This window comes from Lonchura striata, chromosome 7, assembly GCF_050655825.1.
Source record: "Lonchura striata isolate lonStrDom1 chromosome 7, ASM5065582v1, whole genome shotgun sequence".
NCBI classification, from domain to species: Eukaryota; Metazoa; Chordata; class Aves; order Passeriformes; family Estrildidae; genus Lonchura; species Lonchura striata.
Window position 1 is genome coordinate 8,454,732 of NC_140709.1, and position 27,434 is coordinate 8,482,165.

Here is a 27,434-nt window from a genome sequence, read left to right on the forward strand (position 1 = left end):
GTCCTTGGAAGAGCCAGCCAGTATTTGCTCACCAGTGACAGAAACAGTGTTACCCAATAGATCTTCAACATTTCCTCTATATTTTGGAATAACTGAAGAGGAAAGATAGTTTCATAAATAGTACTCCTCCAGGTCTTTTTCACAAATCTCATCTCCAGAGTTTCCAAGAGCCTTTTGGACAAATATACTACAGAAAGAGATGTAAATATGAGCTGTGCATAATTCAAAACATCCCATTTTAGGGGATTTATCTCCAAAAGACACTATAAGTAAAATAAGTGTTTCTTTTTGGCATTATAAAACCTAATTTAATATAACAATATAACTATTATACTTGATCAGTACCAAATAATTATGTACAGTCATTTCTATGGGATGTATTTTGATCACACTCTACTTTATCTCAACAAATAACCATGTTAAATTACTTTGGTTTTGCTTACTACCCATGAGTCTCCAAGTGCTTTTCAAGAGCCATGAGTGTATCTACTCCTTTTTCATTGAAGAGAGGCACAATTGTTATTATTCTGAGTTATTACAGCTGCAAAGGAAATAAGCCAGATACTTTAACTCCCACTCTTCCTCTCCAAACATTGCTCACTGCAGTGTTCACAGCCAAGACTTTTTATATTCTGAATGACAAAACAAAGTTTAGAAAAGCAAACTGCTGCCAGAAGACCCATTAATACTCAAACTTGTGTCTGAGAGGACCTTGAATACTGTGAAATTCAATTACTTTTGAAGGTGGAAATCTTGATTACCAAGAGCATCATTTCCACTGTGTTATTCTCCTGAAATCTGTGACTGCGTCCTGTCATGGCTGGGGTAGAGTTAATGCCCTTCATGGTAGCTGGCATGGGGCTGGGTTTGGGATTTGTGCTGGAAACAGTTGATAACACAGAGATATTTCCTTGCTGCTGTGCAGAGCTTTGAAATTGCTCTGAATTTTCACTTTACACAGAGCCAAGGCCTTTTCTGCCGCTCACAACCACTGAGGAGGCCAGGTGGGCACAAGGCAGGACAGCAGATCCCACTGACCCAAGGGATGTCCCATCCCATCCCATCCCGTCCCATCCCATCCCGTCCCATCCCATCCCATCCCATCCCATCCCATCCCATCCCATCCCATCCCATCCCATCCCATCCCATCCCATCCCATCCCATCCCATCCCATCCCATCCCATCCCATCCCATCCCAGTCATGCTCAACGTACAGAGCTGTGAGGAGGAGGAGGAAGGGGGGATTTTCTGGATGATGGATTTTTCCTACCCAAGTAACCAATAACAGGTAATAAATCCCAGATTTCTGGGTATGGCTGTACCTGCCTGCCTTTGGGAAATCCTCTCAACTCACAAGTTTCCTCATTTTTGACTTTCCACTTCTCTTTCCCATCCCACAGTGAGGAAGTGAGCAAGAGGCTGCATGGGGCTGAGGTTAGCCAAGACAAACTGTTAATTAACTACGAATTAACTGGGGAGAGGAAATAATACTGAAAATATTTTCAAGTAGAAAAAACCTTTTTGAGAGCACAATTAAAGCGTAGCTCTGAAGGTTTAACAATTACTCCAATTTATGCATATCCTGATTTTATGGGTATTTGCCCTTTCTGTGAAAGCTACTTTTTACAGAAAAGCTTTATTCATATAAAGGCTGCTCTGGCAGAACTATTCAGAGAGATTGAATCCCTTTGAAGCATCCAGAGTAAAACAGGTTCATTTCAGCAAGGTCAATTTGCTTTTCTGGGTTCAGAGTGTGTGGGATCCAACCAGCGCAGAGTGCTGCCTCTGTCACTGCAATCCTCTTCCAAACCAGCTCACAGTGCACATTTAAAACAACTCTTAAACTGAACAAATATAGTGCAGGTTTCCATCAGAGCTGGATTTCATTTTTTAAATGGAAGGAGGTCTGAAGAGGTTTACCTATGTGGGAAACTTTTAATTAAAAAGCTGCTGAATGTCTGCTTTTGCTGACAGGGATAGACAAACTCTGCTCAAGTACCCATTCAATGAATTTTTACTTTTTAAAGTGTGTGCTTAGCAAAACCCCAAAGCCTAAATATTTGACAATAGCCAGTGCTATTATGCAGTTTGGTAACACTTTGTGTGCTTGTTTTCAGAGTTAGAAATGTTCATGTGTAGCCTGTTGTAAACATTACTCTACTTTAAAGATTATGTTTAAAAAAAAAATTGTTGCAATTGCAATCCAAAAGACCATTACACCTTAAGAGCCTCCTGTCAACAAATTTAAGTATATTCAACCCCTCCATCTCCACAGTTCCACTCTTATTCTTACAGGCTAAGGTAAAAATTCTGAGGCTGTCCTTGCCTCAGCTGGATTGGAGAAAGCCCTTCAGAAAAATCAGATTTCAAATTCCACATGACTTGATTTCAGCCCTCACAGTAACTCACAGGACAGTGCCAGCTTTGTACACAACTAATCCGTGTTGCTTGTTCACCTGAGAGACATCTATAGAAAGTTAAGGAAATGCTAAAAAAGAAAATGTTCATGGATTAATTAGCTGCATATTGAAACTGTCTGATGATGCTTTCATAAACTGCTCTGTGAGTAGAGTGTAACTGAGAGATTCTGGTGACCTAAAGGGTCTTGAGTAGGCACAAGTCAAACACTGCCTGCACAGGCTCTTGCTCAAGGAAGATTTAACAACACTGGTCAGATGTTATTAAATAATACCATCCTTTCAGAGAAATTTTAGATAGAAAAATTATAGTCAGGAAAAATCTGAGGGGACTTAGTTGTTTTTTTTTTTTTTTGTTTTTTTTTTTAATTTCATAGAACTCTGGGTTTGTTTGAGGCTTTTTATGTGCCTTTTTATTTTTATAAGGACTAAATGTAGCAGAGTAAAACTGCAATAGTACATTGTATAAATGCAATGGGTGACATTGTCAGAGTAGGCAATTAATAACAGAGAAGCACTAGAAAGAGATTATTCTCCAGTGCACACCTGCTGCTTAATTGAAGGTACAGTCAGGAGGGATATCTATAGGAATGGGTATGATCCTGTTATTCAACCTGTTTTCTATCCTATAGGATTAAAATATAGGCAATCCTGCACTGCACATCTGCACATGAACTATTTATCCACCTTTCTGAGAGGAAATTGAGACTACTGGCAAACGTAGTGTATAGTTCATTTCATCATGATAAAATAAAACCAGGGAGACTTTCCCTCACCCTCTATCAAGATTTGAAGGAGCTTTGCCTGATTTGTGCAACTAAAATGACAACATTCTGTGATTTCTGCTCATATTGCTGACATCACAAGTCAGTGAGCAGCTATTTAGATATTGCCTCTCCAGCTGAGCTGGCCGCTACTGAGATGGAGAGGAAAAATCCTGCTGGATGAGCAGGTGAAATTTATTCCTGATGTCTTTATTGAGCCAAAGAGCAACCACTGCTCCTGGTCCCAGTGGATCCTGTTTGCTGGGAGATGCACTGAGCACAGTGGATGGTGTTTCAGCTACCAAGTAGTTGCTAATTGCATCTCACCTCACCTGATTTAACTTAAATGGATCAACCCTTCCAAAACACTTCATCCAGGGCCCCTTTTCAGATTACTGCCTGCCTACAAGGCTTGATCTCCTCAGCCATGTCTCTAGACAAGCATTTCAGATGCTGAACTTCTCACTGAATGGCCATGAGAGCTGCTCTGAGATTTACAGCTGTCCTCAGCTTGAAGTTATTGAGCAATTTAGTGCTGCACTAATTGGCAAAAGAGTCTTGTTGCCTTTCCCTGAACAAAAAAAGCTATTCAGTCTTAGGCCTAGTTCTAAAATAAGTAAAATTACAGGTAAGCTGTGTAATTTATACACAGGCATCACAGAAAATTCTTCAATGCTACAGAGTTCCCCTTCTGCACAGAGCTAATTTAACCCAGGCTTAATTGTACCTCAATGCTCCGTGGATCACAACACAAAGCCAGCCACCAATTCTTAGGTGAAGACAAAGGCTGTATTCCTGGGGTACTTCTGAACATCAGCTGAACCATCAACTTAATTTTTTGTGTTAGGGTTTTTTGTAGGTCCTCTATCTAACACTATGAACAGGGCAGTGTCATAAATGCTCTGAAAATGAAGGCAAGGAGGGGACACAGAGATAGGACACATCTCCAAAGATGGAGAAAAAGTCAGTATTTCCACAGAACTACATAAAAAAAGTATTTTAGTTAAAATGCAGCCAGATAGACTCTATTCAAAACTTACTGGGTTATTACAAAGCAAAAGAAGCACTAGGCAAGGTACTTTAAATGCATGAAATCTTGATGTAAGCCATAGATCATGCACAAGATGTAGGAGATAAAAATCAACAGCATGCCTGTTGGGAGCACCTGAAAAATATATGCAGGGTGACACCTGAATGACTCAGGTTTCAGATATTTAGCAGTGCCAGAGCAAGCCTGGGTGAGTTCTGTGCTCTGCTCCTGCTCAGCAGTGCTTGGCAGCCGTGTCCCGTGGCAGGGAGCTCCTCTCCATCCCCTCCTGCCAAACCTCTCAGGGCACCATTCCCCATGGCTCTCCTTCCCAGAGGCACAGTGGCACAATGCAAAATTTCAGTGCTGTGAATGAGTGCATCAGCTCAGACCAGCAGGATGAATTTGTTAATCTCTGTGGTGCTGTATCCTGGTTTGCCACTCTTGCTCCCAAGGGATCCTAGCAATATTGCTTGACATTTAGGTTTGAAATTGGAAGACCTGGAGCACAGCAATAAAAAGGAAAATACTAAACCTCTGCATTTCCTGATGAGTATAATTCTGCCTTGCTGTAAAGAAGTTTGGGGTACACCAGTCTGCTGGGCCCCCTGCAGGAATTAAACATCTGCTCTGGCACCTACAAAAAATAGCAAGTCAAAAAACCTGTTTCAGGAAAAAGCAAAGAGCTGAAACAGCTATTTTGGCTTACAGTTTCAGAATATAATATCTTAATTCTGCCTAAATCCTGCCTTAGGCATGGAACTGTTTTCCAGATCTAGCCCTTAGGACTTGTAAAGTGTAATGACAAATGCTACATGTTACAATTGTAAGTGACATGCAATGTCATTTATGCCATACATACTATTCCCTTATGCTACTCCACTCTCACACCTAACATAAATATTACAGATTTACAGCTGACTTAGGACAGTAACAGATCAGAATCTGATCCAGGCAACACACAGAACTGTCACTGAGGATCACACAAGCAGAGTTTTTGTAAAACACTGTGTGATGTACCTGGTAAATCACTGATGAGAGGAAATGTGGAGCCATTCCTTCTAAAATATATATTATCTTCCTATTAGAGATAGCTCTAAGCCTCACTTTTATCTCTGAAAGTCCCTGACCTCTGGCAAGTCTCAGATTCCAAATTTAGAATAGCATCTGAATTTTGCAGCTGGTCTTTCCATTCATAATGAGCCAAGTCAAAACTGAATACATCCAAATTAGAGGGGAGTATCAAACTCTGGACTTACATCTGAGTTCTGCAGCAGAGGCCCCTCTCAAACTCTCATCATGAACATGATGTACAATAATGTATTCAAATCACCCAGATCTTTTTTCACAGGAAACCCAGGTAATCCTGCACCAAACAGTGTTAGCAATATTAAGCACAAGTTGTCACACATATTAATGTTAACACAAATTAATCAGCCTACATGCCTGGTGTATCAGACACTTGTGATTGAGAGGAGGGTGGGGATCAGATCTGTATGCAAAGATCTGGAAGTGAATAAAAGAAAAGCCATCACTCCTCTATGAGTCTTTTATCTGCTTTGCCAATTCTGTTAAAAAAAAAAAAAAAAAAGGCAAAAAAACCCATAAAATTCACCTCTAGAGAGAAACCTAAAGTTCGGTTGCTCCTCCCATTTCTATTTGCAGCTTTCTTCTCCTAATGTCAACTCCATCTGTCTTCCACAGGAACTTAATGTCTTTTGAATAGTGTATTTAATCACTTGCAAGTTTTGTTTGGCTGTACTGTGCCCTTCATCTGTCAGCCTCAGTGCTCACCACATAGAGCACCCACCCCCCACCCACGGATCTTGCCCCTCCTTTTCAGTAAATTGCATTTTATCAGGTCACTCTTCTGTTGTCCTGAGGTTAATTTTTTTCCACTCAACCTGACCCATTTCTGCTTTGTAAGCATATGAATCCCCCCTTGCTCTCTCTCCTTTTCTATCCCTGCTTTTACAGAGAATCCTCTCTGTCTTCAGAGTCTGCTCTGGCATCTTTGTGCCTGTAAGTGTGATTTTTCTACTTGGAGCAGAGAAGGATTTAAAATTACAGGAAGTGGCTCTTCCAGCAGCAGCAGTTTGTTTAGTGCAGGGCTGTTGTTACACAGTGATTTACTTGATTTTTTTTTTTAAGAATCATTTTGCATTATTCATTTCTGATAAATTATCCAGAAGCTCACTCAAACTCCATTCATTCACTGATACTATAAATGAATGCTAACATATAGAGCATTATTCTCCTGTATGGATATACAGGAATTCTAAACAAGTACTATTATTCCTCTTCTAATTTTACAGCTATATTTGCAGGTAAGTACAGAGCTGTTCAACCCAAAATCTTCATGGCTGGAATACCCTTGACATTTCCTTCTGGCTGCTACACCAGACTACCCATGCTACTGCATTTTCCAGGTACCACAGAGAAAATTAACCAAACATCATCAGGTATAAGCAAGCTTGCTTGGTTTTTTCCTTACCTCCTTCATTGTCCCTCAGGTGTTTCAGTGTGGCTCCACTTTAGGAGAAGGCAATATTTCTGTTAATAGTCAGTGAGAGGTGTCAGCCAAGTTTGGAAAGAGTTTCTACTGTATTCTGGAGATAAACCCTCCAGAGCCCTAATTAGACATATGCTTTTGCAAGTTTGGGACTCTGTGCCATTGGAGAGCATAGCCCAGGTTTTGATATGTTTTAATCTGAGCTCAGGGCATTCTGGGACATGGTTTGAAGATTTTATTCTGATATATCCAGTAAAGCCCAGGTATATTTTGCAATGTTCTCCCTCTGTGAAAACAGCTATGTGGTGTTGCCTTCCAATGTCAAACCACAAGGGAGCTGATGGAGCAATGAAAAATACAAGCTTCAGCTGAAACAACACTTCTTAATTCCCCAGATGATCAGAATCACTCTCCAGAAATACTAATGGACTGTCCAGTTTCTGTGTTGGGTGGCTCTAGGAGCAAGTTTCCTGTGAAGCTTTGATTCAATGCATTTCCATTTGCTTGTGCTATAATATTTACCCACTTTATCAGAATAATTGTCCTACTGCTCAATGGAACTAAGCTTTTGCATCAGAAGCAAATTTGCTAAATAGGTTTTGCTCTGGCTGAAATATGTTTATGTTAGCAAGGGGACACCTCCATTCTTTGTTGCTCACAGGTCTGGATCATAACAATGTTCCCTGAGGGCATGTAAGGGGCATCAGAAAGATAATCCCACTGCATTCCTGAAAAGTGAGCCATGGCCATCAGAAAGATAATCCCACAGCATTCCTGAAAAGTGAGCCATGGCCATCAGAAAGATAATCCCACTGCATTCCTGAAAAGTGAGCCATGGCCATCAGAAAGATAATCCCACTGCATTCCTGAAAAGTGAGCCATGGCCATCAGAAAGATAATCCCACAGCATTCCTGAAAAGTGAGCCATGGCCATCAGAAAGATAATCCCACTGCATTCCTGAAAAGTGAGCCATGCCCATCAGAAAAATAATCCCACTGCCTTCCTGAAAAGTGAGCCATGGCCACCTGCAGCTGCTAACATTGCTGGGGAGCAGAGTCAGAGAAAACACACCTATCCATTTTTCATTAGTTACCCATGACACATTTACTGCTGAAGGGAAATAACCTTAATTTATTGGAAAAGTGAGAGCTTTTACAGCTACAGGAAAGCCCATCTCCTCTCCTGATAGGGAATGACATGATCCTAAGGAAACAGTTACAGCTGCATCAGGATTTCTCCTGGAGGAATGGGGAGAAATGTACAGACCCAAACTTTCCCTCAGCTGAGAAGGAAAATGTAAAAATTTCTTAGACTTCCAGGCACTAACCATCTCCAGAGAAGCAAATTAATATTTTTTCTGAAGTAGTTTTTTGCACAAGCATGAAGGACTGAATTCAATGGACTCCATGGCATGAGCAGTTGCTCATCACAAAAAGAAAAAAGCCAAATAAAAATCAAATCAAAACAAAACCTTACAGACTCAAAGCCTTGTGCTCACATTAGATTCTAAGCCGTTCTTATTTCAGCCAATATCTATTTTTCTCACAATAGCCAATTCCAAAAGAAACCTACCCAAATTCAATATTTGTATTTTCTTTTTCTCCCAACTCTTTCCCCCATACTGTTTCTTCCAGAGAATCCACAATGTTGAATCTGTCATTACATTCATTTCCATGGCAACAAATGGGATGCCATAAAGGGTGTTTTAATCCAAGGTCAGAGTGGTAGATAAAAGATTCTGAAAGCAGAGAATTCTTGCTCAATATCAAAGGTAATTACAAAAGGACTATAGAAGATTACTTGTTAATTTTCTTTTATGTACACAGAAGTTCCCTTCTCTTCAAAAAGGACATTCTCAGCTTTAAGTGCTGAACTCTCAGAATAATTTTTATGGGTAGAGGTGATTTAATATGCTAATATTTATCTCATTTTTCTTGATTATATGACATGCATCTTTTTTTCTTATCAGCTGATAAGCTAGTTTATATTAAAATATGAGTAGAAGACGCTGTGCTTGATTGTCCTCAGTGGCATCTGCTTATTTCAGTTGGCTGTGGGAAAATACAATTTATGAGAGCAGAAACAGGCATATTTATAGTGACTTTTGGACTGATGGATTCCCAAACCCTTAACAAACCTGCATGGATCCAAAATAAATTAAATTCTCAATGATATCTTGATATTTCCAAGGTTTTCCAGTCCCATGGAGTGCTCCTAAAAGGAGCACTTGGGACACAGTCTAAAGAAATGCAGCCCTTTATCACCACCTTCCTGCAGCTCAGCACCTTAACCAGCCATTGCTGCAGCCAGACCCTCCTGTGGATCTGGAAATAAATAAATTGGAAAATACACCGTTTTCTATCACTGGAACAACCCAAGACTTTCACAAAAAGACTGTTAATAGCCAAGAAAAAATAAAATACAGACATATTTCTCCTAACAATTCCTAATTAGCCGGACTGCAAGTGTAGCTTCTTCAGGAGGCATGATGCAGTCACAGCTTACAGACTTCTGTCAAGCTATGCACTATGAGGAACAGGAAATAAAGTCTAAATCACACTCTAAAACAGCATTAAGAAAACACTAATGTTGTGACACAAACTGAGGTAAGTGCTAAAAGGAACACATAAAAGCAAATATTATACAAATTTTTTTCCTAGGGTTTAGGCACACGAGAATACCTAGTTAAATCCTTTTTAAAATGTGTCCTGCTGGAGAATCAGAGTGCATCTGGCAAGGTCCTGTCCCACCAGGAGCCTCCTTTGATGGTGCTTTTTACCTCAGCCCTCACGTCCTTCTCACTACAAGCTTTGTATTTCCAAATTCATATTTCTATAACCATCAGAGAAAACGTAAAGAAGTATTGAGGGAGCATTCAAGGTAAGATTTGAACCTAACTCTGAAGTTTTGAGGGGATGAAAGAGACTGGTGGAAGTTTCCTTAAAAAGCTCATTGGAAACCTGATTAAACTGGAAAATAACTGACATTTCAGAAAAATGCATAAAACAGCCTTCTTAAGAAATCCTCCAGTAAGATAAAACTTGTCTAGTCACACAATGTCTCACCACTCACTGAGCAATAAAAGCAGAAATGACAACCACATGAAATTATATTATGTGGAGTAGCTTGAAGTCTGTTCAGAAATTCAGTTTTATGCTCTCACCAAAGCATTTCATCTTTCAAATTACATATTCATTTTAAACTTTTTGTCTCTGTTCTTGCTTTGGTAATAAAATAACTGGGTTTAAGTCTGCTTTGGGGCTAAGTTTTGGTTTTTTGTTGTAGAGGGTGCTGATAACCCAGAGATGTTTTGCTACCTGGGAACAGTATTACAGAAAAATTAATAAATCTTAATACTATAATTACATATAATTATAAACTGCCAATAAAAGCAATGCCATTTTCTAGAATGATATGCCTCTTTCCTGATTTAAATCACACTTTCAAGGGGCCTTTTATATATTGTTGATTTTTCTCTTTAGTCAAATATTTTCTCATGTGCTTAATACTGAATAGATAAACCATTATCTATAAAACTTGAGCCAGAATCAATATCCATAGGAAAAAAGTCCATCCAGAAGACTATGTGCTCTTTTTCATATTAAGAAAATCACTTTAGGCAGAGACTGAAAAAGGAACAGTTGGGCAGGGTAAGAGAAATGTGCTTTTTTGAGTGAATTTGAATGTCCTATTGTAACTGTGACTTTGCCACCTTTTTTTTTTTTTTTGCCATAGGAAAAAATAAAGTCCAAAAACCTACTTATTTCAAATAGAAACTCCAAATGTCCTTTCCTGCCTTTTCCTACACTGCCATTTTAATTGTATAAAGTCACAAACCTGAGCCTCCAGGGCACCATGCACTCTCCTGCTCCTGTGTGTGACTTGCTAGAGAAAAAGTAGTCTGTGATGATATTGTGCTAATCCTTTGAAATGGCATAGTAAATAATTTGTCCATCCAGATACACAAAATAATCAATCAAATCAAATAAATAATCAAATCATAATATTTTGATAGTTACTACAAATTGCTTTTTATAGGCTCCAGCATGTAGCCCACCAAGTGATCCTTAACTTCTCCACACAGGACTCACAGCCTGTAGCAGCACATTTCTGTAGAAATCTTTTCTATAAGTGTTTTTTTTATAACTGCTAAAATGCCTAAAGCAAATCACACTGTGTATTGCAAGGAAGCTCATGGGTAGATGTTCAAATGTCTTTATTTCAATAAATGGAATACATATATTTCCCATGTTCTTTCATTTAGATCTCAGTGATACTTTTATATCTTCTTTGCTTGCTTTTTTAATCATTTACAGCCTCTGAGAAAAATAGGAATAGTCCTCTATAAAGTGGTATGTGAAAAGCCAGCTCTTCAGTGCTTCTTGCACCCTAAATGTTACATTTGCACATAGTTAATAGCAAGACATCTAAAGAACAGTGCAGTACTGGTTTGCATTCAGCTGTCACTGAGGGGAACAAGAAACCCACCTATCAAAAATTAAGGCTTATTTCATGTCTGCTTCATGCCTGAGTGTCTCTGTTATAACTCAACTAAAAGCTGCAGTTTTCTACTGATATTAACTGGTAGAGCTTTTCCTGGCTAACTAGAAAGACAGGAAGAAACATAATTAATGTGCTAAAATGTTAGTTTTTTTTTGGTTTTTTTTTGCGAAATCTGAGTGGAAATATCTGAGTTTCTGCCCCAAACCACTGCAAGGAATGTGAGAATGAGCCTCAGCCTGAAGCACTCAGTGAGTGACCCCTTCATTGCCCACCACACTGTGGAGACTCTGACACATCCAGATCTCCACACCTGGGCTGGCTGCTTCCCCTCGGGATGCTTTCTTGATCTTTTTATAAAAAAAAAAAAAATCAAAAGGCACTGCAATATGAGCGTTCCTTACTGCTACAAGAGCTTGGGACATGTTATATGCATACATAAAATATATGGGGACCATTGGTCCCAGTTTGACCTTAAAATATGGAAGGATTATGTGATGTTTAATGCCTACTAGCCATTGCTCTGGGTTTTTGAAAGCAAGATATGCACTTTGGGCTGGAAATTACATACTAGAATGATGTTTTCCTCCATCAGAAGCACAAGTACAATCACTGGCTTCAAAGGGAGCTTGATAATACCCACAGGCAGAAAACAGTAGTATTTTTATGCCCAAACTCAGCAGCACATTGTAACACACACTGGGACTCCCAGCTTATCCTCTGACCCTCTTTCCCACTCCTTCAGCATAGTCACAAAACAGGTGGCAGCAGCAACAGGCAAAACATGCCTTTAATCTGAAATTTACAGATGGAACTGTTGCTAAAAAAAAAAAAATGAACCTTGGAATTTGTTTCTTCCATGAATAAAGGTTTGTTTTATCAATATCCAGTTACAAGCAAGCCATTAAAAATTAACAAACCCATGCCTTTAAATATAATGCATATATATGTTTAATAGCCTATGCATAACAGCCCTGAGACTACACGTAGTTGAACATTTAATGTAGAGAGCCTTCATTTCCTCTTGTCAAAATAAGCTCAGGTTTTGTTATTGAAGAGGTAGGAAACAAGATTAATGGTGCCATGGCTGTGAGTTATTTTTAGCTTGTTTCTCTCTCTGCATTCTATTGTTTGCTTGTTTAGTGTAAAGCAAAGGATGATTTATATGAAATATACTTGGTTACCATATTTGTCTGGCCATTAATTTCGCTGTGAAGGATAATGTACATCAATAATAATTTACCTCTAAAAAGTCTCAAGTTGAAGCTTTTTGCTGAGATATTCAAAATGATGTAGAGGAATTGCTATTATCCTCATTAATTTTAATACAAGGCATGTGTCTAAATCATGCCTCTATATCCCAAGATCGTTTAGTAATTTCAACCTATTTTTCTTAATGAGATGATTTTGCTTAATTATGTAAAAATTCTCATGATTTGGCTATTTAACATCTTCTTAACTTTCTATTACTACAGAAGAGAAAAGAAAATAGAACCTTATCTGCACATAACATGGAAAAACACACTGTGAGGGTTCTTTGGCAGTGCTTTACCACAGTGTAGGCAAAGAAACCTTGATGATTTATATTTAAAGGTCATTATTTTGAGAGACCAGCAGTGCCACTGATCAAAACATCAGAGACGATTTAGTTTCAAAGTTATCACTGAATAATTAATTTACTTAAAACTCAGACAAAATAAATATGCGAAACAGTGAGATGATAGTTGACAGCTCCTACACTCCTTTTAATATTTAATGTTTATGTGGGTAGATTAGCAAGAAAATCGAATTGAATTAACAACATCATAATTTGAAACATGAATATCTAAGTTTCAGTGGATGGTCAGTATAAACAGTGAAGTAATTCAATAGGTCAGATTCAATTATAGTCATTATACCACCCTACACACTCACAAAATAACAAAATGGAATATAAAAGCACAAGGGAAAATACCTAATAGCCATATAATTTTGAAATATCACAACAAATTGTATATTTGATTATTATTTCATGATTCTTTCAGAAAAAAAAAAAGTTGAGTCTTTTTGCTTTAACTTAAAAAATTATTTGTGGGTAGAACTTGGCAAGCTTTTATACTGAGATCATTTCATGTCTAAGCAATTACGGGGAGGAATGAACACTTGAAACAGCTCAGCAAACTGGCACTACAGGTATTGTGGGGAGGCATTAGAGGTAATCAAGGACTGATCAGGCTGGGAACAAGGGATGTTTCCATTCAGAGCACCATGACCAAGCCACAACAGAGAGCCAGAGGAAGGCAGGGGTTGGAAGGGACCTCTCAGACCATTCAGTTCCACCCTCTCTGCCATAGGTAGGGGTGTCAGGTGTGGGACCCAGGAGAAGTTGGAGCACTGATCCAACTCACTTTTCACTCATTTTGCTGCAGATCACTTCAGATTCTTTCACTAAAGACCTTCTCAGCTTAAAGCTCTTAACAGGTGAAGAAACTCTCCAGGCAGCCTCTATGCTGCTGTCACTGCCTCTGCTCTGAGCAGCAGCAGGGACCAGTGCTGTGACACAGTGAAGTCTTGTCAATGAAATCAGGCCATTGTCCTGGTGGGTGATAATATCTGAACTGCAAACATGTCCAAAAACTAAATAAAGTGTGTGATCTGCCTGCCTTTGGAGAGACAGAGTGGGGGAAAAGACCACTGTGTATCAAAACACTTTGTTCCTTTTAAAGACAGTCCTGGGTAGAAGAAAGCTAAAGGATGTTCCCACACTAAGTAAATTGATAAAATGCAGGAGACAAGACAAAGGCAAGGAGATGAAAGCAAGTATTTAAAGAGCTTTTCCTTCTCTATTATTAACAAAAGAGCCAAGTGTCCAGCAGGATAGAGTGCACCTGATCTGTGATCACCCCTGCATCTCACAGGGCACAGGTAAGGGAAGCTCTCAGCTTCAGAAGCTGGGAGGCAACCCAAACATCACACATCACATCAGAAAGGGAAGCTGGAAGTCACAGAGTCAACTCACCCTCTGCTGCTTTTTCCAAATTTCAGGAGCTGACTGGTTTAATTTTAGCAGGTGAAGCCTTAAAAGAGTATCTAGAATGGAGAAAAAAAATCAGAAGCGCTATTAGAAAAGAATAGGTAATTTCTCTCCTTTTTTTGCATGGTGCCTTACAGGACTTGATCCAAAGCTCACTAAAGTCAAAGAAATATTCCACTGATTTCTGAAATCAAACAGAGAGGATGATCAAAATCCTGATTAAGTAATACCTTGATTTATAAACCCTCCATTTCTGGACAGGCTCACAAACACTGTCATTGGGTGGGTTGTTCTGTATCACTGCTTTTTAAAGAACAGTAATAGAACAGAAAGGCAATATCCCTGGTAAAACCATACAGCAAATTAATTAATATTATTACAGTTATTGACTTATATTATTACAGTTATGGTCCAGCAGCTGAATAATCAAACCAGGGCATTTAACTGCAGGCACTTAAATATGAATCTAAACATTCAAACAGCAGATTGGCACTGATCTAAGCTGTCACAATTCAAGTAACTGAGACCATTTAGTGCTGCCCAATGCCTGAGTTGCTGAGCAACATATATCTGAAGTTATATATGACCAGCTGCAAATGGGGGTCCCAGGCAGCTGAAAGCCTTAGCTGACAGCAGCTTCTGCAGTCGTTTTCATTGTTAGACTGTAAAAGGTTAAATATTTGCTCTAATTATCATTGAGAGAAGAATAACCAAGGATATTTTTTTTTAGGGTTTCTAAGTCTCAAATGGAGCCCACTGTACCTCTGGCTAGGAATGCTCCTCCAAGAGTTGTTTCTCAGGCTTCAAAAGACAGTACAAGATTTGACTGCAACATAAATGCAGTGGACTTTGGTTCCTGAGCATTTTGTACTATGGCAGATCATCACCAGGAAGTGAAAATGAAGCCAAAATTGTACCACCCTAATTGTGGTATTTTCCAAGAGTCCAGGTGTGCATTTTCTTTGCTCTTCACTTGCTCCTGAAAAGGTTTGAGTGATCCTACCTAACACATCACAGGTAACAAACTCAAAAACAGCTGTTAGAGGAGTATGAGGGACTAATATTAGAAATAGCCAAGCTTTTAGGGTTAATTTTGTCTAAGATAAGGAAAAAACTTAGAGTTGTACTTGAAAGATGGTACCCAAAATACTCTTGATAAAGAATTATAAGAGAAGATGTGGTCAGGACTCTGACATCCCTCATTTTAATTTTGCTGTGAAGAAATGGAAGAATAGAGGATGACAACTCTGGCACTTTGGGGTATGATTATCAAGCTCACTGGTTTCACTTGGACCTTTTGGATGAGGTCCAGGCAAAACTAGAGAGCAATCAAACTTTATCAAGGACATCATGAGACAGTTAAAGCCCCCAATATTCATTGTAGTCCCAGTGAGTCATGAGCAGTAACATTTTCATAAATTTCAGTTGAAGATGAAAGAGGATCATGGCAATGTTTAAATCAATGGACCCAGAAACACTTCCAAGATATTAAATATAGGTCTGTGCCCTTGATCACCATGGTTCCATTACTGAGAGAGATTTTTGCATGCAACAGCCATCCTGCTCTGACTTCTACTGAAAAGAAACCCAGCCCACAGATCAGTATCTTCTGGCCATGTCCTTGGTCTGGAACAACCAGCCCAGCAAGTACATAGCTGAGTCAGCCAGATGCAACACATCTGTCATCCCAAATTCCCCTTTCCAATGAGAACCAAGCAGAGTAATTAAACAGATCAATATTGGATCAATACACAATATTGAACTATTGTGTGTTAGTTTGATTTTCTCACAGCACTTGATTTTTTTTCATTGAAAGTGACTCCATGAGTAAATATTTTACAAAATTGAATGGAAAGTTTCATAGGAATGGAAAAACCAAAGGCAGTGCATGCACACGGAAGGTAATGTTTTGAAAACTTCATTTTCACAAGAAGATTTCACTTCTCTAGTGAATCAGGCCCTGAATAAGGTAAATATATTTTGTAAGCCATAGATTATATACACCCCTTTCATATCTCTAAAGAAATGACTATAGGAAACATTTTGTCCAAATTGAAGGTGAACTATAGGATATTAGATCCTATCTTAATCCCTTTGAAGTTTCTACACCACACTGCCAGTGTACAAGATTTAAAGATAATTTCTGTGTAGTTTAGGTGTGTTTTAAGACTCCTCAGGTAATTTTTAAGCTATAAACTGCTGTCTGCAAAACCAAAATTGTAAACCCTCTCTCTTTTTATGGTGCCTCCTAAACCTGATCCCTTTCCACAGGGCTCAGCAGGGCTGGCAGAAGCACATTTCTGCCACTGAAGATGGGTCCTGCCATGGGCTTTGGGCTTCCATCTTCTGGGAAAGGTCCTGCATGCTCAGGCATCTCATAAAGGCAATAAAAGCACATCAACCCTCAGAGGGCCTTGCTCTAAGATTGGATATTCCCATGCCAACCAAATAATTCCATGGTCAGGACAGGGATCGTGATGCACTGGAGATCAGTACATTGGATAGTTCTTCAACTTCCCATTGGAACATATCTGCGCAATATAAATATTAAAATATCAATATAAATCTTATCACTTAACCTCAGGGTAAGAATTATACCTATTCTCTTGCTTTACTTAGCAAGTGACCTTAACAGCTCTGTCTACAGCACAGATATTCTGTTTTTCTCTGAAGCTGCATATCTACAAGAATTTATGATTTCTTGCTTTCACTTATTTGATAAGGTATTTCTTTCCACAATGTATTATTTCACCTTAACTGCACTGACAGAGCACTGTTGGAAAAGAGATGAAACATTTTCCTCAATAGGTAGGAAGGACGAAAGGAAATTAAATGGATTTTGAATTAAAATTAAAACATGAACATGAGTTGAGGGTTTTTTTTTTGTGTGTGCTATGAAAACATTCTGTAAGTCATACAGCATTCCCAAAATGTTCCACATTTTTGGTATCTTTGCTGCATTTGAAAAAGTAGATACCTCCTCAAAATGGAATTAACAGGCTGTGTCTACTCATGGGAGCCTCACTGTCTGCCAAGCTCATCCTCAGAAAGTGACTCTAAATGATTGGGTTAAGCACATGTTTAAGGACAAGCTGGAGGAATACTTAAAAAAAAAGAAAAAAAGGATTCATCCCATCCAGAGGGGAATTTAAATGCTTCCAAGCACTGAAGCCAGAAAAGCTGCTGAAATATGAGATAACATTCAACAGAGGATCCCTCTATCAGGATATGACTCTGAATGTGACTTTCATTATTGCTTGTTTTCCACAAAAGAGCTGGGCATGAGGTCAGGGGCATGACAATCCCACAAAGAGAAAGTAGGTCTTGGCTCAAATGCTAGGCTGGATGTTAAAAGCAGAGAAAAATCTAAAATTATCCAAAGAGGACTACAGGTGATAGCAGGCACTATGGAATATGGAGAAAAAGGACCATTTCAAAATTCACTCTTGTGCATGAATAAAAATCTAAAAGCCCCAGAGCAGCAGCTTCTGCATTAGATTCTCTGTCGAAAGCAAGCACAGAGATTTGAAATTCTTGACTATGGTGTAAATATTTGCAGGATCTGCACACAAATTGCACCATCACCTACCTGAACAGATTGCTGTAGATATGGTAAATGACACCACTGCTGCATTGGGTCCTGTGCTCTGCCAGGAGAACAATTTAGGGTAATTTTGGTAAAAAAACACCTAAGAGATTGCCAGCTAGGAGTTCTGTACATGTTTGTCTTCTGCTTCTGCCCTTTTCTCTGAACCTCTTGGCTGAGGATGCACTGGGCCCCCTTGGAGCATCCTGCATCCATGAGATCTCATTAAATCCTCATTAAATCCACCCTGCATCCATGAGATCTCATTAAATCCACCCTGCATCCATGAGATCTCACTGAATACTTCCATGCTGAAGCAAAGAGTGTTTTGGCTTACATTTTCCACTGTGTTCAGGGGTGCAGGTGGGACTAGCCCACTCTATCTAAATTCCTTTGCAGCTACAGCTAGGGGTGAGAAACATCAAAAATTCTGTCCTATCACACCACTGGCAATGAAAAAATGAGGTTGTATTTATATCTATTTTCTTTTAGACTCTAAGCACAAATGTACATTGTGGCACTGAATAATCTGACATATCCACCATTATGCAAGATTTATTCATTCAAGTTCTGTGTTTTCCTAGCCTTTGTCTATTCCCCTTTCTTTGCACCCAATAACATGTTAGGAATAGATACTATTTCTTTTTTATATGATAACAAAGCAGTTTCTGCAAGAAAACCTTGTTTATTATCTAGCTCTGCAGTTCTAGGATAATACAAACCAAAAAATAATAAAACCTAATAATAATAGCAATGAAAATAACAACAGAATATTGCCAACAGAAAAGTAGACATGGAAGATAAACAAAGCATGCATCCTTGACTACACAAATACAAAATTAATGTGCAAATACATTCATGTATTAAAGCATTGACTTCTGCTCACTGTTATATCTGAAGCTGGCCAGTTCTTTTTTTTTCCTGTGTTGTACTGAATTATAGCCCAGTCTTATGAGAATTCCATTTAAAAAATTCATTTAACTTGCAATTTTCATGAATTTTAGTAAAAGTAATCATTGGGACTGCTATACTTATTATAAAACACAGATTTTTTTTCTTCTTTAAAAATATTGATAATCTGAATATAAATAAAGGAAAATGTAATACAATTACATTGTATTTAGTAAATAGTGAATAGGGAAAAAAGAATAGCTTGTTAATTCATTCTTGACTGAAATAATTTGAAAAATACTTAGGAATACCAATGAGAAGTAAAAAAAATTAGAAATCCAGTGTAACTGATTTTTAGAACCTAAAAGGGCTAAAATCACCAGGATACCTTTTCAGATCCACAGTTTTGTTGAGCCTGCCAGATCTCTGGCAGCTTCACCAGCTGACTCTCTGCTTTGTGAGTAAGATCCAAACCCACCCTTTCTACTCTTGAGCTAACCATCATTTTCACCAACTTAAATTGCAATCTATGCTGTGGATGGAAGGCTCCCACTTCACATGGACAGAAGTTGAAATTATAAAGTCATCAAACACAGTGCACTTTACCAATGCAATTCTAGTTCAGAAACACCTGTGCTAAACACCTGACCTACTGTGAAAATGCACAGTATTCAGCAGCCTTTAAAATTTTCCATTTGTCACCCACGGTGAAGAAAGGAGGAAGTGAAGTGCTTCAAACAGACTGGAGGATTAAAAAAAAACCCAAAAACATACTGAGACAATTTATTTTAACTCCTTTAAAGGCCGTTTGATAATGTTCCAGAAAGGCACCCTGGGGCTTCTTCACCCGTGGATCAATGCACCCCTTTCCACAGTGATATTTAATCGCTCCCCAAAGGGACCAGGAGGAAGTTCTAAATATAACCACCAAGAAGAATGCTCTGAAGAACTAGGACCCACAGTTTCCTTTACTTTCACACAGAAAACTGTGATGAACTTTGGAAAAATCTGAGCTCCTTTAGCAAAATCTGAGCCCAGAGAGGGAGAGAGAGTGCAGAAGTGGAAGCCAAAAAATGGCACACGACCATGAAGGACACTACAGTGCTATTGAGCATGTGAGGTTAAACCTGTAAACTCTGAACAGTTACTAGCAAAAATGGCTTTAAACTACACTGGATTACACCATCAATTTGGAGGAAATAGTTGGTTTAGAAAAGAGTCCTAAGAATTTCAGTTAACTGCTTGCACAGTGTGCTATAAAGTGACCTGCAGAGTCTCAGCAAGAGCATATTGGAATAAATGAAGAGTGAATCATTTTGGTGAATAAAAAACTGAAATCCCCCTCAGTGAAGAGAAAAAAAAGAAAAATTGGGGAAAAACTAAAGAGGATCATCAGCTAACTCTCTTTTCTGTAATATTTAGGATAGAAAAGGAAACATGTTGAACAAAAATAAGACAAAACACACATTTTAGATTCTCAAGAATAGCTTGAGTTCTGCATGGAAATGCATTTATATAAATACTCAAGCTGTAAACATCTACAGTACTCATGAAAATACGATTTTCCAGAATCTTCAGGCTGGAAAAAAATTGTGCAATTCATGCTCCCCTCCAGGTGAAGTTGTAACTCCTTATTCAGGGATCTGGAATGATCCAGCCTAAGAGAATCAGTCCTGGACAGTGACCAAGAGTTTACAAACTGACAGGATTCATGAAAGTCTGTTAAAAAGCAAGCAAAGTGCCAAAGTCAGAAAGAGCAGTACAGCATAGTTTTGAAAGATAAAGTGAGTACCCACCACAAGCTGTACTACAGACAATATTTCTGACATTTCCAGCAGGAATAGCTCTGCAAGTGTTTATCAACATAAAAATTTCCAGCATTTTCCCTTCCTACCAATTAGCAGGCAGCCCTGTCTGATCTCTGGCTGCAGAGGAGCTCCATGCCCAGGGCTCAGCAAAGCCCCCGTGGGCATCTCTGTGAGAGGGGAGAGCAACAGGCTGAGGCCAATTAAAAAACACATGGATGATCTGGTAGAGAGTAAGAAAATATTTCCTTTGTGAGTTTTTAAGTCAAACAGGATGCAACTAAGGCAGCTAGGAGGAAGAGAGGAGCACACTAGGAAGGAACTGCATTGAAGGAACATACATCCATCCATAGAAAGAGCTGCAGAGCACAACCCAAATCTGTCTGATTGCAGAAGTGTTTGTTACAGGGGTGGCAAGGAAAGGGCAAATTTCACAGGTGGTAGGAAAGATAGGGAAGGAAAATTGAGTTGGGCTGTTGATGGAAAAGTTAGAAAGTGACAGGGGACCAAATTGCAATCTGTCATGAACAACTGTTACACTGAATTTTCCCAGTTGCCACCGGCAGACATTCTGTCCTCAAGCTGGAAAAAGTGCATTGGATGGAAGAGAGTGGGGTGGCTGACAATAGCAGAGGAGAGAGGGATCCTGGGAGAAACGAACACTGAACAATAGAGCCTTATCTAATACTGCAAACTGAGTTTAAGCAGGGAACACAGATCTCCAGGATGAAAAAAGTACACCAAAATGTAATTTAAAATACTAGAACACTGAGAAATGCCTTCAGAGTGTGCAACTTTTCCTCAAGAAGTTTTTAAAGATAATTTGTCACTTTTTATAAATGTCAAGAAAACTTTGTTTTGTATGCAACATCTTTGAATTTATTGCCAAAACTGTCAAAGAAACAGCACTAGCAGTTTGATCCAAAGGTCACCAAAGTCAGTAGGAAGAGCAGCATTTTTTTCATAGGGATTTGGATAAAACAAAAATAAACTCTGTGCATATTTCAATACAGAATAAATAAAATTCAACAGATAATTACAAGAACAAAGACCAGGGAAAATTAAGTTCACTGGGTTACTTTTTCTCTGCCCTTACAACAGCTGTTTTCAGAAGAGGAAGAAAGGCAAATTCCCTTTCAGTGCAGCCTATTTAAGTACAGCAAATATTACAGTCTCCATAATCCTATGCCTCTCCTTTATTAAATAGTCCTGCTTTGAGCTACTTCTGTGCTTCTCTTGGGATGGCATGGAGCATATAATTGGATCCACTTCATATGGAGAAAAGAGCCTGTTAACCAGCAGTTGCAACAGCAGATGCTTGTTCACTCGTGAAAATAAAGACAGAAAGTTTCCATCAATCATTTAAAACTCTAAACATACAGGCTGGGTTTGCTCTCAGCAGCTTTGCTATGCATGCAATTTTTCTGTTTCTAAACCCAGTACCCAGGCTTTCAAAAAATAAGTCGTTGCCTTTAAATAATGGTGTAACTGTTAATGAGAAGCACAAAAGCCCTCCCTGGCAGTTGGCAGTGCTGCCTTTGCTGTCTGTCACTGCAGGAATTGTATCTCAGAACAGGTTGGGACAATGCACCATCCAAATGAAAGCCCTTGGTGATGTATTGATCAAGATGGAACTGTCCAAAGAGATGAGTTCAAAATTCAGCCAGCTTTTCTTTGACTATGCAAAGGGGAAAAGGACTTCCAGAGAAGGTGTCAGACATGGTGCATCACATCTCACTTTTGGCAGTGATACAGGTGATCTGGGCAAAGTCATGATCCTGATGAAAGACTGCTGCCCTCTGCAAAAGGTAAAAATCTTTCCTTGAATCACACATTCAGTCCTTTGCTCTCACGTGGCCAAGATGCACAGGGCTGACAATGAATTTCAGGGTAAAATCACTTGCAAAGGGCACTCCTCTGCCTAAGTACTTCCAAATGAGCACCAGAGTTATGCTAATGATCAGCTTTTTTTCTCATTTTTCCCCAGATTCTCTGCCTTTATTAACCCACAAGGCTTCTTTACACCCTAGACAAGGGAATAAATTAGAATTAGACATGTTCCCATGATAGATAGTGCATTGCTTAAAAGAGGCAGTCTCCCACCCAAAGCATCTCTTCCATCAGAATTGGGTGCACCACGGCACTGAGGATGCAGGACCACCACCCAGGAGCTGGGATGTCCCAGCTGAGCTGCAGGTTCATGGCTTTGCTGAGCAGCCAGTTAACACAGGATCTGCTCACCTGCAAACCCCTGAAGCCAGAAAGCTGATGTGCTTAAAGCAGCAGCCAAATTATCCATATGGTGAGAGATTTGGTGCACTGTATTGGGGTAACAGACACAAAAGCATGCAAACAGTCTTAAAATATAAAGGTGTGGCTTTAATTTTAGAAACCACCTTTTTCCTATTTCCATAGGCTACATAAAGGATTCAGACTTCATAGCCAGAGCTTTTCCTGTTGCCCACAAGAATGACATGGGGCTTTAGGCACATGGGGAAAACAAATGTGATTTGGGAAACAGAGTGATATTTTCTTGAAATAGCCTGTTCCTTTGGCATTATGCAAAGCCTGTGCAAGACTGCAGGCGACCAAAGCAGCCACCAAGGGACAGCAGGCAATCAAAGCAAGTGCAGCTTTAGTGTCTAAGATCCAGAATGCAACTGAAGTAGGAAAATGGCTACATTAGCCTTACAATTTCATCTAGCATTCAAATGATTTTTAAGTTGTTTGGAAATGTCAGTGTTTTATCAAACACAAAAAAAGCTTTCTCTCTCTCTCTCTCTTTTTTTTTTGGTTTTTTTTTTTTCCCCTAGTAAAAAATAGGTGGAAGGAATAATTTTTATAGGAATCAGCAATGCACCCAGCAAAAGGATTAAATTTTAACATTCCATCTCATTCTTCCCTAAGTCCTTCCAATAAAGACACATCACATTTCAGAGAGGCAGGAGTTTAGCAGAACCTTCAGGGCTGATTTCATCCTTTTGTTCCACATAACTACAAAGTAAATTCCCACATTTCAAAATAAATCTAAACAAAATGAAGGGAACAAGAGGTCTGTAAGTCACTAACAGGAGCTCAGCTCTTCCTCACAGCTTCTTCTTCTTGTTGTTCATCTGGCATTGTGTTACATCTCCCAGGAATAATAGAAGGTAAAAACAAGAACATATTTGTACCTCTTTTTTAAAAATATGTTTTTTTAAATATATTTTTTACCCAAACTAGTAATTTTTTGCCTTGATGAAGGGGATTGTTTTTAACTTCAGCACTGGGATCCAAGGGAACTGGAGCTCACTGACATCACCCCAGATGAGGCAGGTGCTGTGGGTGGTGTTGGACAAAGCAGCAGAGTCCCCGTGGGGCTCCTTTGCAGATATTGAGATTTATGGCCTGGGAGGAGAGGAGCTGGCTCAGTCCTGGCAGGTTTCCTGGCATCCTGCTTCCTTTCTGCCCAGCAGGGCTCAAATATGGTATCAGTGCATGGCTGATGGGCTTGGCAAACAAATTTAGGCCACTCAAGGTGGAGGTGCTCAGGACTGGCAGTAAGGGCACTGAGCAGAGCCCACAGCATCCCCTGCACAGTCTGGAGTGATCCAGGCCAGCCACGCTCTGCAGAGTGGGCAGTACAAGGAGTGATGCCTCTGCCTGGTATTTGCCACTTCCCAGCAGCCATTAGATGAAGGAATGAATTCAACAAATGCAGAGGCACTTTTGTGTGAATAATCTACAGAGCCTCTTCAGACAGACACTGAGTTACCCAGAGAGTTTGTGGAGTCTCATTTTCTGGAGGTATTCCAAACCCACCTGGGTGAAATCCTGCCCAGCCCACGTTAGCAGAGGGTTGGGCTAGCTGATCTCCAGAGGGTCCTTCCAACCCCAACCATTCTGTGACTGAGAATTCTGCTGTGAGGGAGAGCCAAGATAACTCCAGCCCTTCCCCCAATAAGCCTATTTTTCTTACCGACTCTGCTACTCAATCCATTTCTGTCCACCTGCCAAAAGAAACAAGAGACCCAAAAGCACAAGATAAATCATAATAAATCTACTATTTCCCCAATACCCTAATTTATGTCTTTATTTTTGCTCCAGTAAGGAAATAATGAGACAAAGAAACATAACCTCATTTATAAAACTTGTTTGCCAAGAGGAGGGGATTCTGTTTCTTCCAGCAACCTGGAGTTATCATAACAACACTAGAGAGATTAAACACAGACAGATTTTCATGATGCATTGCTTCCTATTCATTGCAGAATACATAACTGTGTCCAAAAGAGAAACAAGGCAACTACATGAAGCCTCACACAATTTTAATAAGTTTTGACTGGCAAAGCACAACAAGCCTGTCAATACAAGTCCAAGTTTGCTGTGTGCCAGCAGTACACAGGTCCCAGAGTGAGAGATGCCAAAACTGAAGAGGTGCTGTGAAAAGAGGAAAGAAAGTGGAGAGGAAGGCTCTCTGGGATGCTTTATGTGGCTTATTAGAATATAGATTTTTATGGGTATTTTCACCACTTAAACATCCTGTGGCAAATCGGTTACACTAAATGTCCGGTCTCACATCAAAAATCAAAATTTTAAATTAATAACAGCAAAAACCACTTAGCAATACATGTCAAAAATAAGCAGTGATGCTCCCATGTATTCACATCACATAAATACTGAACTCATTATTAGGCTGGAATTTCTAACAGCAAAAAAAAAGAAAATTTAAGGAAAATGCAATATTTTCCACATAGATGTACTTTGGATATTTTAAATTATGTGAACTGATCACTAGAGGAATAGAAACATGATCTCTAAGCTTGACATGAAAAGAGTAGGTATTTTGAAATTTTAAAAAAAGGCATTTTAGAAAGGAAATACAAGCAACAAAAGAAGTAAATGTGAAGTTTCTTGCTTCAAAAAGAAAATATGTATAGTTTATGTTTATATGCCACTATTTTTTTCTTTCAGCAGCTAGAATTTGACAAATTAAAGTTTCCATTGTTCATTTAGAAGCATCTGCTGAGTCAGGAATGTCCCTTCTAGTGACACCAAACAATCCTAAGTAATGTGGGAATTTCTTAGAACCACAATATAAACCACACTGTGCTGAAATGAATCTTTCCCTGATTGAGAAGTTTTGATTGGAATCCTGATTCTGCTGCTGTTTATCGTAACATATAGTCATTTACTTCAGGAAAAATCCCATTAAAACCTAAAGCAAGGAAATTCACAGCTAAACCTTCTGCTATTGAGTAGTTGTTTTGAAAGCCAAAGGTCTTTTCATTTTTTGAAGTTTTGAAATAAAAAGATTTTGTTTACCTTTCTTAATGTTTCAATGGGAAGTATAAATAACACAGCTATAAAGACAGCTCATTTTCCTCTATCCCCAGTGACCTTTTCCACAGATTGATCTACAAGAGAAAACATTTCTGGTTCCAGCTCTCAGTGCATTCACCCTGAGAACCACTGCTAAAAGCAGATTCAGGTGTGTCCAAGTGTGCCACAGTCAAGATCTCCATAGACAAACTGGGACTCTGGCACAGCTGGGGAGTTCTATGGACACATATCATAAAATCATAAAATGTTTTGGGTTGGAAGTGACTTTTAAAGTCCAACACCTGCCATGGGTAGAGACATCTTCCACTAGACCAGAGCCCCATCCAACCCAGCCTTGAACATTCCAGGGATGGAGCATCCACAACTTCTCTAGGAAAGCTGTTCCAGTGCCTCACCACATTCAATTTTTTCTAAAATTAGATTAGATTTTTTTCTAAAATCTAATCTAAGTCTACCCACTTTGCACTTTAAAACCATTGCCCCTTGCCCTACCACTACATGTAAAAAATATTTTTCAGTCTTTCTTATAAGCCCTTAAAATATATATAAAGGTCACCATAAAGCTTTCTAGAGCATCCTCATCTCCAGAGATGACACATCTTTCAGAAACTAACATTTTATGACATTCCTTTACAGTGAATGATTAATCCTGAAACTTTCATCTGAAATGCTTTTGCAGATGGTGATTATACAAGATTTGCAATGAAGCAAGAACTCTAAAGGGATGGCAGTGATGTATGAGGCACACACCTTGGTAACAGTGCAGTGATACTCCAGGAAGAGAAGCAGGATCCATTTTCCAGCAAATCCCTGCTCTAGACTCTTTATAAGAGACACCTTTCTTATAGTAAGAATTACCTTGAAATGTAATTTCACATTTTTTTAAACCAAGTTCTCTAACTCTGAAACTCAGCACAAGGGGTTTCTTTTAATTATTTCCCAATAGTCAAAGCCCAGCTTTTTATGGGAAAGTCAGCGCCCCAAAAATATGCAAAAAAATTACAAAGAATGCAAACATTAAATTACTAACAGTATAAAATATTAACCTGTAAACCATTTCAGGGATCATAAGTGTTCCAGGCCTCTCAAAGATAAGCTTTTTTGTAAAATTTGGGTGGGGGATTCTACTGTTACACACCTCCAGACTGGGAGAAAAAGATGCAGCAGCATGACTTGAAATACATGGTTATTCAATTTTACTGATAAGACACAAGTAATAGCTTTCAGGTCACAGGCATGGAAATCTCCCACTATAAGTTGCTATATAATGGCAGGCTCCAAAGGCAATTAGTATGTCTGAAATTGAGGATGTTCTTTCATCCCAGAATCAGGCAGGAGAACACAGCCACCAGGTCTCAGTCTTGTTTCAGTGGCTGGTAAAATATTAGTTCTATTAAAGTTGGCAGGTTAAGGCTGGAGGCTAAAACTCTTCAAAGGCACCTGCATGTTTTTCAATTTCCTCAGTGTTAACAGGAGACCACAGAGGACCCAGACAACCCCCTGGGGCATCCCAATGTCTTTGGATGTGCAGCTTTGTGCCTAATAGTCCCAAAGTGGTTTTGTTAGAAATGCACTGAAAGGTTGCCCCCAGCCTTGTGG

The 27,434-nt window shown here is 39.1% G+C and overlaps 1 long non-coding RNA gene across 1 annotated transcript in view; it reads right to left on the reverse strand.

The window, feature by feature from the left end:
• Positions 1–26,272, reverse strand: part of LOC146766880 (uncharacterized) — a 118,195-nt gene extending 91,923 nt beyond the window's left edge. The window contains exon 1 of the long non-coding RNA XR_014956694.1: positions 14,220–26,272. This is a non-coding gene — a long non-coding RNA (uncharacterized LOC146766880). The remainder of the gene's footprint in view (positions 1–14,219) is intronic.
• Positions 26,273–27,434: the final 1,162 nt, after the last annotated feature.